At 41.6% G+C, this 14,032-nt stretch overlaps 1 pseudogene; it reads left to right on the plus strand.

Moving 5' to 3' along the window:
• The first annotated feature begins 12,867 nt into the window (after positions 1-12,867).
• Positions 12,868-13,812, plus strand: LOC126079142 (olfactory receptor 52B4-like; annotated as a pseudogene).
• The last annotated feature ends 220 nt before the right edge of the window (positions 13,813-14,032 follow it).

A 14,032-nucleotide genomic window follows, 5' to 3' on the forward strand; every position in this document is an offset into this window, starting at 1 on the left:
TCTTCTCATCTTTCATGATATCAGGGAAGTTTTCTGCCAAAAAATCTTCAAGAATTCCATCTGTATTTTCTGTTATCCCTCCCTGTTCTGGTACTCCAGTCACTCATAGGTTATTTCTCTTGGTAGAGTCCCATATGATTCTTAGGGTTTCTTCATTTTTTCAAATTCTTTTATCTGATTTTTCTTCAACTATATCAGTGCCAAGTGCTTTATATTCGAACTCACCAATTCTGCCTTCCACTTGCTCAATTCTGCTCCTCTTTCTATTGAGTTGTTTAATTCTGTAATTTTATTGTTAATCTTCTGAATTTCTGATTGCTGTCTCTCTATATATTCTTGTGGCTTATTAAATTTTTCATTATGTTCTTGAATAACCTTTTTAATTTCTTCAATTACTTTATCTGTGTGTTCCTTGGCTTGTTCTGTGTATTGCCTGATCTCCTTCCTTATGTCTTGAAGAGTTCTGTACCTTAATCTTTTGTATTCTGCATCCGGTAATTCCAGGAATGAACCTTCATCCAGAAAATCTCTTGATTCTTTGTTTTGAGAGCTTGTTGAAACAATCGTCGTGTGCTTGTTTATGTTATTCGATGTTGACTGTTGCTTCCGAGTCATGTATAAGTTATTGTGTTAGTTTATTTTATGTTTGCTTACTATATCCTAGCTTCTTGCTTTGCTTTATTTTAGATATGTCCAGATAGGTTGCTTGAGTGAGCTAACTTAATTGTTTTTGCCTTTGAAGCTCTAACATTCTGTCACCAGATGGCTACAGCTGTTACCAGGTATATGAGGCTAGGAGTCCATTCACTTTTCTTGTATGGATTCAGCTCAGGTGTCCAGGTAGTTGGTCATCAAGTGTGTAGTACAGCCGCTGTCCTACAGTCTTAGAGGGGCAGGGGTGATTGGTGTAGGTACCAGTATCTAGTTGTATCAGGGGGTCACACTCTGAACAAGGCAGGGAGCTGACAACCATGCCCTGAGTGTCTGTAAGGAATGTGTGTTCCTGTTCCCTAGAGTGCACAGGTGGGTGGGTTCTGCAGATGGACCTTGGGCACCCAGTGTTTCTGTTTGTAAGGACTGGGAGGTACCAGTTATCCTTAGACCCCTGTTGCGGGTGGCTGGGTGACCGGAGTGGAGCTACCAGTCCTTAGGCCCCTGATGTGGGTAGGTGAGGACCCTGTTTAATAGGCAAAGCAGTGTCAAACATCAAACACCCACATCTCCACCACACAGCTGAAACAGTTGCAGTCTGACAACAAGGGCCTGTTCTCTCGAAATAGGCCCACACAGGTCCATGCAGAGGGGAAAGCTATTCAAAGTTCACAGACCATTTATGCCTGGAGAGGAGCTGCTTCTGTCCTGAGCTCCCCAGGTTAGTGGAGCTGGCAGATTATCTCTTCCCCCGTTGTGAATTTATTCCTTTTCCAATGCTGGAAGAATGGCTCAGAGTAGGTAACAGGACCTATCTCAGGCCCAGGGAAATTGACAGCCACTAAAGCTGACTTTGGGGCTGGGGGCATGGTAAAATATATGCAAGTACTTAGTTTTTGCCTGAGAGTGCCATTCTTCTCTGGTTCCGGAGGTGTGAGTAGGCCGTGCGGCTGGCACTTTCTCCCTGAGGAAACTGCGGGCGAATGCTACCACCAGCCTGCTACAGCCACTCCGGGGAATGGTGCCTGAGGGCTCCTGGTGATTCAGGTCTGGAAACTCCTCTCCACTTCTAAACCGTCTCTCCGTCTCCCTGCCACTCAGTTGGTTTTCTAACTTTGCCTTGGATGCTCAGGGCTTCTAGCTTTTCATAAGTATAATCATTTCAGTTGTTTTGGGGGGTCTTTTTTGTAAAAGGGTTCCCCAGAAGCATCTGACTACTTCACCATCTTGGCTCTGCCTCCTAATTACAGGTTTATTTGTTCAGAAATCATAAATAAAATATAAAAGTGAACATAATTGTAAAATACAATTAATATTGTTGTTGTGTGCTATTGAGTCGATTCCAACGTCATAGGGTTTCCTAGCCTGTGATCTTCATGGGAGCAGATTGCCTGGTCTTTACTCTCACAAAGCAACTGGTGGGTTTGAACAGCTGGCCTTTTGGTTAGCAGTCAAATGCTTTACCACTGTGCCACCAAGGCTCCTTCAATTAATATTAGGGCCAAATAAATAAATAAAAACTAGGAGATATTATGTAAAACAATATTATAACAAAAAATATTCACCTTCTCAATATTGAATCTTATTTTTCTTTCAGATAGGTGTAAATCATAAAATGTGATAAAACTAAATGTGAGACTCGGATAAATCTAGAGAATAAAATTAAGTGCTCACTGAAAAATATGTATTTCTTAGTTAACTTCCCAGCCATGGAAACCTTAGGGAAGGATACACGTAGGGCGCTAGAAGTAATAAATCCTCATGGCAGAAGGCCAAAGACCTCAAGTAATTGATGTGTCTCTATCTGAACCCCAACCTCAAGAGACTTACTAAATTGATCCAACTCTAAGGAGAATTATTCTGCTCCTTGGAAAATTCTGTTGGATTTTCTGTAAGAAACATACATTTTTAATATGAATCAAATGGATTCTTGTATGCTGTCTTCAGTAGGTGATATCATGGCTGGTTCTTGATGGCACAAAGGGAAATTCTTCCCTTGGGAGATGTCCGTATGGGCACAGGATCCTAATGAAAACTGTTGTTGTTACATGCCCTTGAGTCGATTTTTGACTCATAGTGACTCCATGTGACAGAGTAGAACTGCCCTATAGAGTTTTCTAGGCTGTATCTTTATGGAAGTAGATCACCATGTGGATCTTTCTGCTGTGGGGTGGCTTGGTGGGTTCAAACCATCAACCTTTCAGGTAGCAGCTGAGCTTATAGCTGTTGGGCCTCTAGGGCTCCTTAATGAAAACTACCTCAAGCAAAAAGGTTGTGAGATTGAAACAGGACTTTGCATTAATACTTGCATGCATATATGTGTGCACACACAAACACATGTACACAGATAACCCCGAAACTTGCTTTTATGCCTAGGTGGCACATCCAAACAAAGCTTTGGCCTAGTGATTGTACATCTAACTCCTGAGACACACCAACATAATAACTTCTGAGATTTCGATGCCTGCAAGCAATCACAGATTTATAGTACTGCCTAAAATTCATCCACTAGTTGACTAACACATCTCTTCCTTTCATATTTATACTTTCTTGAACTGTCTAATGCATGTCCTGGGCCAGTCTGAGTGGGAGATTTCCATTTCAGAAACGACTAAACTGATCCAAACAGGTGAGAATCACTAGAGTTAGTGAATATAGATTCCCATGTCACCTCACCAGCTACAGCACCAGCATCTAAATTTTCTTGGCTGTACGTGGGGGCCTAATGCCAGAGCCCTGATTCCTTTGGCAGTGATTAACAACGATCTATAATAAACCAAAACCACTTCTATCGAGTTGATTTCCTATTCATAGCGACCCTATAGGACAAAGCAGAACTGCCCCATAGGGTTTCCAAGGCTGTAAATCTTTCTGGAAGCAGACTGCCACATCTTTATCCTGCGGCATGGTTGGTGGATTTGAACCATTGACCTTTTGGTTGGCAGTTGACCACTTTAGCCACTGGGCAACCAGGGTTCCTTATGGTCTATAATGAATCAAAAAACCAAACTCTTTGCTGATGAGTTGATTCTGACTCAGAGTGACTGTATAGGACAGAGTAGAACTGCCCCATAGGGTTCTCAAGGAGCAGCTGGTAGACTGGAACTGCCTACCTTTTGGTTAACAGCTGAGTGCTTAACCACTGTGCCACCAGGGCTCCATGGCCTGTAAGAGTAAGCCTCAAATATTCCTATGCATATGATTCACCTGAGAGGGCTTGTTAACACGCAAAATATGATTAAGCAGGCCTAGGGCAGACCATTATTAACTTTTTAACAAGCTCCCAGGTGATATCTCCACTACTGGTCTGAGGATCATACTTTGAATAGTAAAGGTAGCAGAACCTGATAATTTCCTTGGCACAGCTGAAATTTTACCTGCAACAACTACCTATAGTATTCTGTTTGTAACACATATTCTTTTGATTACTGATCATGATAAATATTTATTGAGCACTTACTTTGTGCTAGGCAATATAATACTCTTTACACATAGTACTATCTTATTTATTTCTTACAAGAAGTCAATAAATGAGGTATTAAAAATGACTTCCAGCTTATAAATGAGGACCCTGAGACACAGAGAAATTACTCAGGCTGGTTCAAAGGTAATAAATTCTCTTGTTTAAATGACAGGTTATTAGGATGCCTTTACCTTCCAAAGACTCAGAGAAGATATGTCAACTGACAGTGTCTGGCAAGTGGGAATAGCTCAAAAATGGAAGTCCCCCCATGGACAAGAAATGAAAATAAGCCAATTTTTATGTACTTACACTTATCTATGAATGACAATTTAAAGTAGATTCAGTGAGTATTGGTTTTATAGGATACTTTTATTACTGTCTGAAATCCTAGTGCTAGGGAATTCATCCAATACTTAGGTTTATTATTTGGGAATAAAATATAATGAGAGAAGATTAACAAAATGATAGAAATTAGAGATGATCTTAAAATTCGTTTTAAAAAAGACCCACTGTACACCTGGAAAATTTATCTGAAATTGTCAACTCTGAGGCACATTTTGATGAGTCCATTAAAAATTAAAGGTAAAGAAAAAAAATTCTTTGGTCTCCAGACATAACAGCGCCCCTCCAACAAACAAACAAAAACAGCAACAACAAAAAAGAAAGTTTGGCATTATCCTTCTTGACTGCAACGTATAGAACAAATAAAAGTAGAGCAATGTTTTGGAAAGAAAGTATGATCTGAAATTTTATATCCAACTAGCTTGTCTTTCAACATCAAGGATATAGAAAATTAATGTTGAACAGTAAAGACCTGGAATATTTTACCCGTCCACCTTTCCTGAGTAATCATGGTAAGGAACAAGTTTCATTCAAACGAAAGGTGACTGGGGAAACTTTGGCAAAAGGACTGGGGGTGAAAAATAAATATATTTGTTATCTAAGATTTAAAAATCTGAAGAAAGGGTAGAAGAATATTAAGCAAATATTATATGTTCTCACCAGGTGGAAAAAATGCAAATAAAAAGGAAAGGAGGAGAGAGAGGGAAAAGAAAAAGTAAAAATTAGTTCATTGATTGCCATATATGTAATAGGTAGAAATCAAAAGATTTTTAAAACTGACAAGCAAAATAGAAGAAGACTAAAATAATCAAAAGAAGAAATGAAGCTTATCATAAAAGGTGTTAATATAAAGATATCAAACAGAACAAAAACATGAGCCACCTGTTTGTGGTTCTCTAGAGAAGCAAAACCAGTGAAGTGTGTGCATATACATATACGTGTGTATGTATGTATACACACACACAAATAGATCTCAAGGAAATGGCTAACATGGTTGTGGAGACTGGCAAGTCCCAAGTCTGTGGGTTGGGCATTGGGCTGGAGGCTTCTCCTGACTCACATAGCTGTGGAGGTTGTTGAAGACAAGATTGGCAGTCAGATGGCAGGCCACTGGCTCACAGGCTGCAGAGGCCAACAAATTCCAAGATCAGCCAGTAAGCTGTTAGCTAAAGTCCCAAGAACCAGAAGTCAGATGATGATGGGCTGTATGCAGGATCCAGAGCAAGAACCTGGAGCATCCATTTATATACTGGAGGCTGGCTACAACCCCAAGGAAACTCCCTTTCAACTGACTGGCTGCTCATAACAGATCTCATCATAGAGTTGACGCCATTACATCACTGAAATTTTATATCCAACTAGCTTGTCTTTCAATATCAAATTACATCATAACTGCCAAACCACTGAGACTCATGGCCCAGCCAAGTTGGCACACAACCATCACAGTCCATCCTTGTCACCTTAGCGCCTATACACATCTCCCTAAACCATACGTATAGTCTCTAAATAAAGATAAAGTCATACTTGCACATCACATAATGCAACTAACACATGTACAACCCAAAATCTGCTAGCCCCGCTTACATCTTATATTTTATAAGAAAACAAAAACATCTGATGCACACATACAAGGAAGAAATACTCATAAGAATTACAGCCCTCATTTCTACAACTGGTTACGTGGTCATGGCTAATATTTAGAACTACCTTCTTCTACCACTCATTCCATATTCCCCTTACCCTCTGCAATGCCTCAGCTGGTCACGGTTCTTTGCCTGGTAGGGGTCCCAAACCTTCATTCCTGAGGGGTCTGGGACATTAGTAGTCATATCAGTATTGGGTTGCTGTAGTTTTCCATTGACTTTAATCACAGGGCATGGTAGTGCTAAGAGACACCCTAAGGGATAGCCTGTATTCCAGACATACTCTTCTTTATCTCCATTATGAATATCAATCCAACTTCCTTTTGGTAATCAGGATCAATCACACCAGCCAATATGGTTAACTCTCTTCTTTTCCTGTTGATCCAGAGGCATGAGGAGCCCAAAGTGGCTGGCTGGCATTCTGAACTTCCAGTTCAATGGAATCAGTGATATGTCTCCAGGTGGGAGCATTCCTCCCTTTGGAACTAAGACCTCTAGACCTGCAGTGCATAGGGTCGTGGGGAGAGAAAACAAAAATCTTGTGAGTCACTATTAGGGTCACTAGGGGTAATAGTGAATGCTATCACTCCCATCTCCACTCCTTGAACCTTGGACCCATGAATGATGGTTATGGGAGAAACAGCACCATATATTGGACATGTTTAGAGCATATATAGCCTCCTGGAGCAGGCCGGAGAATATTGCCTCAATCCTTCAAGGTATTACCACGTAGTTGGTGCCATAAAATTGTGGCATTAGAAGGCCATTCCATTATCCTATCAAATCGGCCGCTTCAGGATGGTGGGAACATGGTAAGACCAGTGGATTCTATGAGCATGGGCCCATTGCCATACTTTATCTGCTGTGGAGTGAATCCCTTATCAGAGGCAATGCTGTGTGGGATACCATGATGATGGATAGGGCATTCTGTGAGTTCATGGATAATAATTTTGGCAGAAGCATTGTGTGTAGGGAAGCCAAATCCGTATCCAGAGTAAGTATCTATCCCAGTAAGAACAAAACACTACCCTTTCCATGATGGAAGCACTCCAATATAATCAACCTGCCACCAGGTTGCTGAGTGATCTTCTCGAGGAATGGTGCCGTATCAGGGGCTCAGTGTTGGTCTCTGTTGCTGGCAGACTGGGCACTCAGCAGTGGCTGTATCCAAGTCAGTCCTGGTAAGTGGAAGTCCATGTTGCTGAACTCATGCATAACTTCCATCCCTGCCACCATGGCCACTTTGCTCATGAGCCCATTGGGGAATAACAAGAGTGGCTGGGAAAAGAGGATGACTGGTTTTCAAAGAACATGTCATCCTGGCCACCTGACTATTAAAATCCTCCTCTGCCAAGGGCATGAGATACAAATATTTTCACTTCTGTGGCCCATTTGGAAAGGTCCATCCACATGTCTCTTCCCCATACCTCCTTGTTATCAATTTTCCAATTATGTTCCTTCCAAGTCCTTGAACATCCTGCGAAACCACTGGCCACAGCTCATGAATCAGTATACAATTACACATGGCCATTTCTCCTTCCAAGCCCAGTGAACAACCAGGTGCATTGCTCAAAGTTCTGCCCATTGGGGGGATTTCCCTTCAACACTGTCCTTCAGGGAGGTCCCTGAAAGGGGTTGCAGTGCTGCCCTGTCCATTTTCGAGTGCTGCCTGCATTATTATGCAGACCGATCTGTAAACCAGGCATGCGTTTTCTTTTCCTCAGTCAGCTGATCATAAGGAACTCCCCATGTAGCCATAGGTGTAGGCTGGGACAGGGCAGGTAGAGTGACAAGAATGGAGACCATGGACATTTGGGCTACTTCTTCATGCAACTTGTGCCTTCAGGTCCTGCCTGGTGGGCCTGATCCTGTATATACCTGTCACGGATTGAACAGTGTCCCCATGATGCCCAGTATTATGTGGTTGTCCACCATTTTGTGATCTGATGTGATTATCCTATGTGCTGTAAATTCTAACCTCTTTGATGTTAATGAGGCAGGATCAGGGGCAGTTATGTTAATGAGACAGGATTCAACCTACTGGATTAGGATGTATCCTGAGTTATTCTCTTTTGAGATATAAGAGAGAGAATTGAGCAGAGAGGAGAGGGACCTCATATCACCAAGAAAGAAGAGCTAGGAGTGGAGTGTGTCCTTTGGACCCAGGATCCCTGAGCTAAGAACATCCTAGATCAGGGGAAGATTGATGACAAGGACATCACCCCAGAGCCAACACAGAGAGAAAGCTTTCCCCTGGAGTTGGTGCCATGAATTCAGACTTCTAGCCTCCTAGTCTTTGAGAGAATAAATTTCTGTTTGTTACAGCCATCAACTTGTGGTATTTCTATTACAGCAGCACTAACTAGATAACCCAGACAATACCACTTCCATTTAATGATGGAGTGCTGTTGTGAATGTCCTACTTTAAGGCTCTGTAGGTCAGGCATTACTCAGTTCACAATGGGCATATTAAGCCACATGGTGACTTTGTGGCCATGGTTAAACATTCAGTCTCTACTAAGATCTAGTAACAAACCAAAAGCTGTTTCTCAAAAGGAGAGTAGTTACCTGCAGAGGATGGCAGGGCTTTGCTCCAAAATCCAAAGCACCTAGGCTGTCATTCACCAATAGGGGCCTGCCAGACTCCAAACAGCCTCTCCATTGGCCACTGACACTGGATCAGCTGGATCAAATGGCCCAGATGGCAGAGCAGCTTATAAGGCAGCCTGAACCTGTTATAGAGCCTTCTCTTGTTCTGGGCCCCACTCAAAACCAGCAGCTTTTCAAGTCACTTGATAAATAGGCCAGAGTAGCACACCCAAGTGAAGGATACGCTGCCTCCAAAATCCAAAGAAGCCCACCAGGCATTGTACTTCCTTTTCAGTTGTAGGAGGGGCCAGATGCAAGAATTGAACCTTCACTTTACAAGGAATATCTGTGTATGCACCACACCACTGAACCCCTAGAAATTTCACTGAGGTAGAAGGTGCCTGAATTTTTGCTGGGTTCATTTCCCACCATTTAGTATGCAAATATCTTACCAATAAATCTAGAGTCATTGATACTTCTTTCTTACTATGTCCAGTCAGCATAATATCATCAATGTAATGGATGAGCGTGATGTGTTGCGGAAGGGAAAGGTGGTCAAGGTCCCTGCTAATTAAATTATGACATAGAGCTGGAGAGTTGATACACTTTGAGGTAGGACAATGAAGGTGTATTGCTGGCCTTGCCAGCTGAGGCAAACTGCTTTTGGTGGTCCTTTGAAACAGGTATAGAGAAAAAGGCATTACCCAGGTACCAGGAGATGTATTAATTTCCTAAAGTAATGAAACCACATCTGGAACAGCAGCTGCAATTACAGTCACCACCTGGTTAAATTTTATATAATCCACTGTCATTTTCCAAGATCTATTCATTTTTTTCCACAAGTCAAATAGGTGAGTTGAATGGGGATGGGGTGGGAGTCACCACCCATGCATCCTTCAAGTCTTTGATGGTGGCAGAAATCCCTGCAATTCCTCCAGGAACATGGTAGTGCTCTTGGCTTACTATTTTCCTAGGTACGGGCAGTTCTAATGGTGTCCACTTGGTTTTCTGTACCATAATAGCCCTTACTCCACATGGCAGGGATCCATTGTAGGGGTTCTGCCAGTTGCTGAGTGTATCTATTCCAATAATGCATTCTGAACTGGGGAAATCACTACAGGATGGGTATGGTGGCCCACTGTGAGATGGACATACACTAAGACTGTTAATAACCTGACCTCCATATGCCCCCACTCTGGGTGGTGGGCCACAGTGATGTTTTGTGTGCCCTGGAATTAGTGTCAGTTCAGAGCCAGTGTCCCATAATCCCCCCAAAGTCTAATTATTTCCTTTTCCACAATGAATAGTCACTCCCATAAAAGGCTGTAGATTCCTTTGGGGAAGGCTGGGAGAAAGATTAACAGCATACATTTTTGGAAGTGTAGTGGGGTCCTTTCTCATGGGTACCTGGCTTCCTCTTCATTCAAAAAGTTGTAAGTCTGTAAACTTGATCAAGTCTGGGAACTGACTGAAGGTCTGTGACTCTCTGTTTTGGTGATTCAACTTAGACTGCCGTTTCCTTCACCTAGAATTCTTCTTCTTGCAGGAAATATCTCCAATAGACTGTCTATGCCTCTTCTAATGCCAGCTTCCCTAGACTCTTCTCTCAGGAAAGAGGAGTAGGTTCATTTGAGCCACCCTAGCTTCTCTAAGGAGCCCTAAGGGGATAATCTGGTGCTCGAAGAGGAGTTTTAGCTCCAGAAATCAAAACAAGGAGAGAGAGGAGCGAGAATGAGAGAGAAAGAGAGACAGTGAAGTGAGGAATGTATATTTTTGAGCGAAAAATTTGTTATTGGTGAAGAGGTAGGCACTTTATTATGATCATTTTTTTAGTTTAATTTTCGTAAATATTATACATATACATAGTTTAACACTCTGAAAGTCCTAGAAGGCTTAAAATAAAAAATAGAACTTCCCTTTCCTACCTTACTTCTGATTCCTTCTCCTCAGAATCAATTACTTTAACACTTAAAACCCACTGCCGTAGAGTAGATTTCAACTCATAGCAACCCTATAGGACAGAGTAGAACTGCCCCATAGAGTTTCCAAGGAGCACCTGGTGGATTCAAACTGCCGACCTCTTGGTTAGGAGCCATAGCACTTAACCACTACGCCACCAGGGTTTCCACCTATAGCTGTGTCTTTAGTATCTACCTCCATAAAAACAGCATGCTTATATTGTTATTTCTTTTTAATTTTTTCATTGCGGTTTCAGCGAAAGTTTACAGCTCAAGTTAGTTTCTCATACAAAAATTGATACACACATTGTTATATGACCCTGGTTGTTCTCCCTGTAATGTGACAGCACACTTCTCCTTTCCACCCTGCATTTCCGGTGTGCATTCAACCGGCTCCTGTACCCCTCTGCCTTCTCATCTCGCCTGCGGACAGGAGCTGCCCGTTTAGTCTCATGCATCTACTTGAGCTAAGAAGCACACTCTTCACAGGTATCGTTTTATGTCTTATAATCCAGTCTAGTCTTTGTCTCAAGAGCTGGCTTTGGAAATGGTTTCAGTTTTGGGCTAACAGAGAGTCCAGGGGCCATGTCCTCCTGGGTCCCTCCAGTCTCAGTCAGACCATTAAGTCTGGTCTTTTTACTAGAATTTGAGTTCTGCACTCCATTTTTCTCCTGCTCCATCAGGGGCTCTCTTATGTGTTCCCTGGCAGGGTGCTCATACTGTTATTCCTTGATCAAAAAAATTTAAGTCGTTTTTATATGCTATCTACTGATTTTTTTTTTAATATGGAAGCTGATCATTTAGGTTTCCTAGACGTACCCCGTCATACACATTCAGACATATAAACTTTTCTTTTACTGATCTTATTAATATGATTTTTAAGATGCATGTTTCTGTTTACATTATTATTAATATAATTAATAACTGAAGTACACAGGGAATACAGTTCTTGTATAAGTTTTTTTTCCTCCTTAGACTTAATAATTGTCTTTTTTTTTTTTCTTGCTTGGTTTTTATATACCTTAACTTTCCACCGGAAATAAGGATTATGTTTCAAACAAGCGTCTGTATTTTCTTTGTATTAGAATTTCCTTCTGGCGCCCCCTATTCCCTTGTTTCAATCTAGACTCATGGTGCTCCAGGACTCTCCACAGCTGACACTGCTCACCGTTAATCAAGGCATTTCCTCGCCCCCTTGCAGCCTACACCCTCTCCTGTATTGTATCTCTTTGTATCAGCTTCTTAGTTGGAGCCCATGTTTCTCTGTTTTTGGCTTGTTCCCTCATTTTGGTGGTGCTTATCTTCAGATACCTTCCTGCGAAAGATTTACTAGGAGGTAAATCTTTAGAATTATTTGAAAATGTTAAAAAGCTTTTTATTTTTTTAAATCCCAACACATTTTTTATTTATTTGAGTGTAAAATTCTGGGTTGCAGAAATTCGACAGGGAAGTCTGTCCCTAAACAAATTCCATACCTACATTGAAAATCTCTAAATACTTTTTATTGCCTCATTTTAAAATCTGAATGGGTGAGACAATCTGGGTATAGGGAATGTGTAGTACTGTCAGACACAAATAGGAGAAGTTCACTGGGGTCAGCATGTAGTCTCTCATTTTGTTCAGTATGTAGCCTTTCATTTAAATCACTCTGCCCACTGCTATGCCTAGAGTCTCCAGAATTTTCCTGGTTTAACGCCACCAGGGAATAAACCTTCAGCTTTATTATGGATTGGTAAAGTAGCACCTGGATGGACAGGTTGAGAAAGGAGATCCAGGAGTCCTGTATACTCCTCCTGTGATTTTTATTCTATGCTTATCCCAATTTAGAGAAGCCTATGATACCTCTAATTCTTGACACTATCTGGGTCCTGCAGTGAAAATCACCTTGATTCCTGTCTTCATCTAGAAGTTATTAGTTTTATTCCATCTGCTTATTCAACGGCAATGGGTTTGGTTTTTGCTTAGTCAGTATTCATCCAACTGCTTTCAAAGTGTTGTTACTATCTCTGCTGCGCTACCGTTCTCTCTTCTTTCTATGTTCATGCTGTTTTTATTCTCTTACTGACGTGTTAGTGGGGTATTGTGAAGAAATTTTGGTAAATGCTGGTATGTCATCTGATATATTTAACCAGAAAGCCCAAAGAAAATATTTGCATATAATCTGTATTTCTCTTTGTGTCTAGTAGTAGAAAGATAAAGGCCACTTTAGTTTGTCTCAGGAATGGCTGGCTTCAACTACACTGGTGTTAACCATAGGGTCTTCTATGTGCTGGGCATTCCAGGCCGAGAAGACTTACACTTGTGGATTTCCATCCCCTTCTTCATCTCCTATGTCTTCGTTCTCCTTGGGAATGGTCTGCTCATTTTCATTATCCTCACCAAGAGCAGCCTCCACGAACCTATGTATGTTTTCCTCTGTATGCTGGCTGGAGTTGACATTGTCTTTGCTACCACCACAGAGCCCAAGGCATTGGCCATTTTCTGGTGCAATTATAGAGAAATTTCTCTTAACGGCTGCATTGCCCAGCTCTACTTCCAGCATTCCTCCTTCATCTCTGAGTCAGGCATCTTGCTGATTATGGCATTTGACCGCTACATTGCAATATGTTACCCACTGAGATATACTTCGATTCTTACCCACTCCCTGATTGGGAAAATTGGTGTGGTTGTTTTTTGAGAGCACATTGTACAATTTCCCCCCATGATATTTCTTCTGCAGAGGCTGACTTTTTGCAGAAATAACATCCTTCCACATACATTCTGTGAACCCATTGGCTTGGCCACGTATGCCTGTGATGACATCTGCATAAATATCTGGTATGGGTTTTTTGTCTTAATGTCCACAGTGATCTTAGATGTTTTCCTCAGTTTTGCTTCCTAAGTTCTGATTCTCCATGCTGTCTTTCACATTCCTTCCCAAGATGCTCGCAACAAAGCTCTCAATACATGCGGCTCCCATGTCTGTGTCATTATTCCCTTTTATGGGCCTGGAATCTTCTCAGTTTTCACACAGCACTTTGGACACCACATACCACTACATGTCCACATCTTGCTGGCCAATATCACCATGCTTGCTCCACCTCTGCTGAATCCCATCATTTACGGGGTCAAGACTAAGCAGATACGAGACCAAGTGGTCTGTGTGTTTTTTCCAAAGCAGAAATGACTGGGGATGGCAGAGACTGATTTCTCAGAAATTTTGGCCCTCCCTGAGTTATGTTTTGGTAACTGAACAGAAAAATAAAAACTGAGTCACTAGGAAAAATGGCTGTTTGACTTCTGGACCTTTGGAGCAACTTACCTGAGGTTGTGGGACTTGCCTCTCTAATAATCTGAAAAAATGAGTCATGTCTAACTGTATAAACAACCGAGTTTTGAGTAGAGTC

Source organism: Elephas maximus, chromosome 7 (assembly GCF_024166365.1).
Source record: "Elephas maximus indicus isolate mEleMax1 chromosome 7, mEleMax1 primary haplotype, whole genome shotgun sequence".
Taxonomy (NCBI): domain Eukaryota; kingdom Metazoa; phylum Chordata; class Mammalia; order Proboscidea; family Elephantidae; genus Elephas; species Elephas maximus.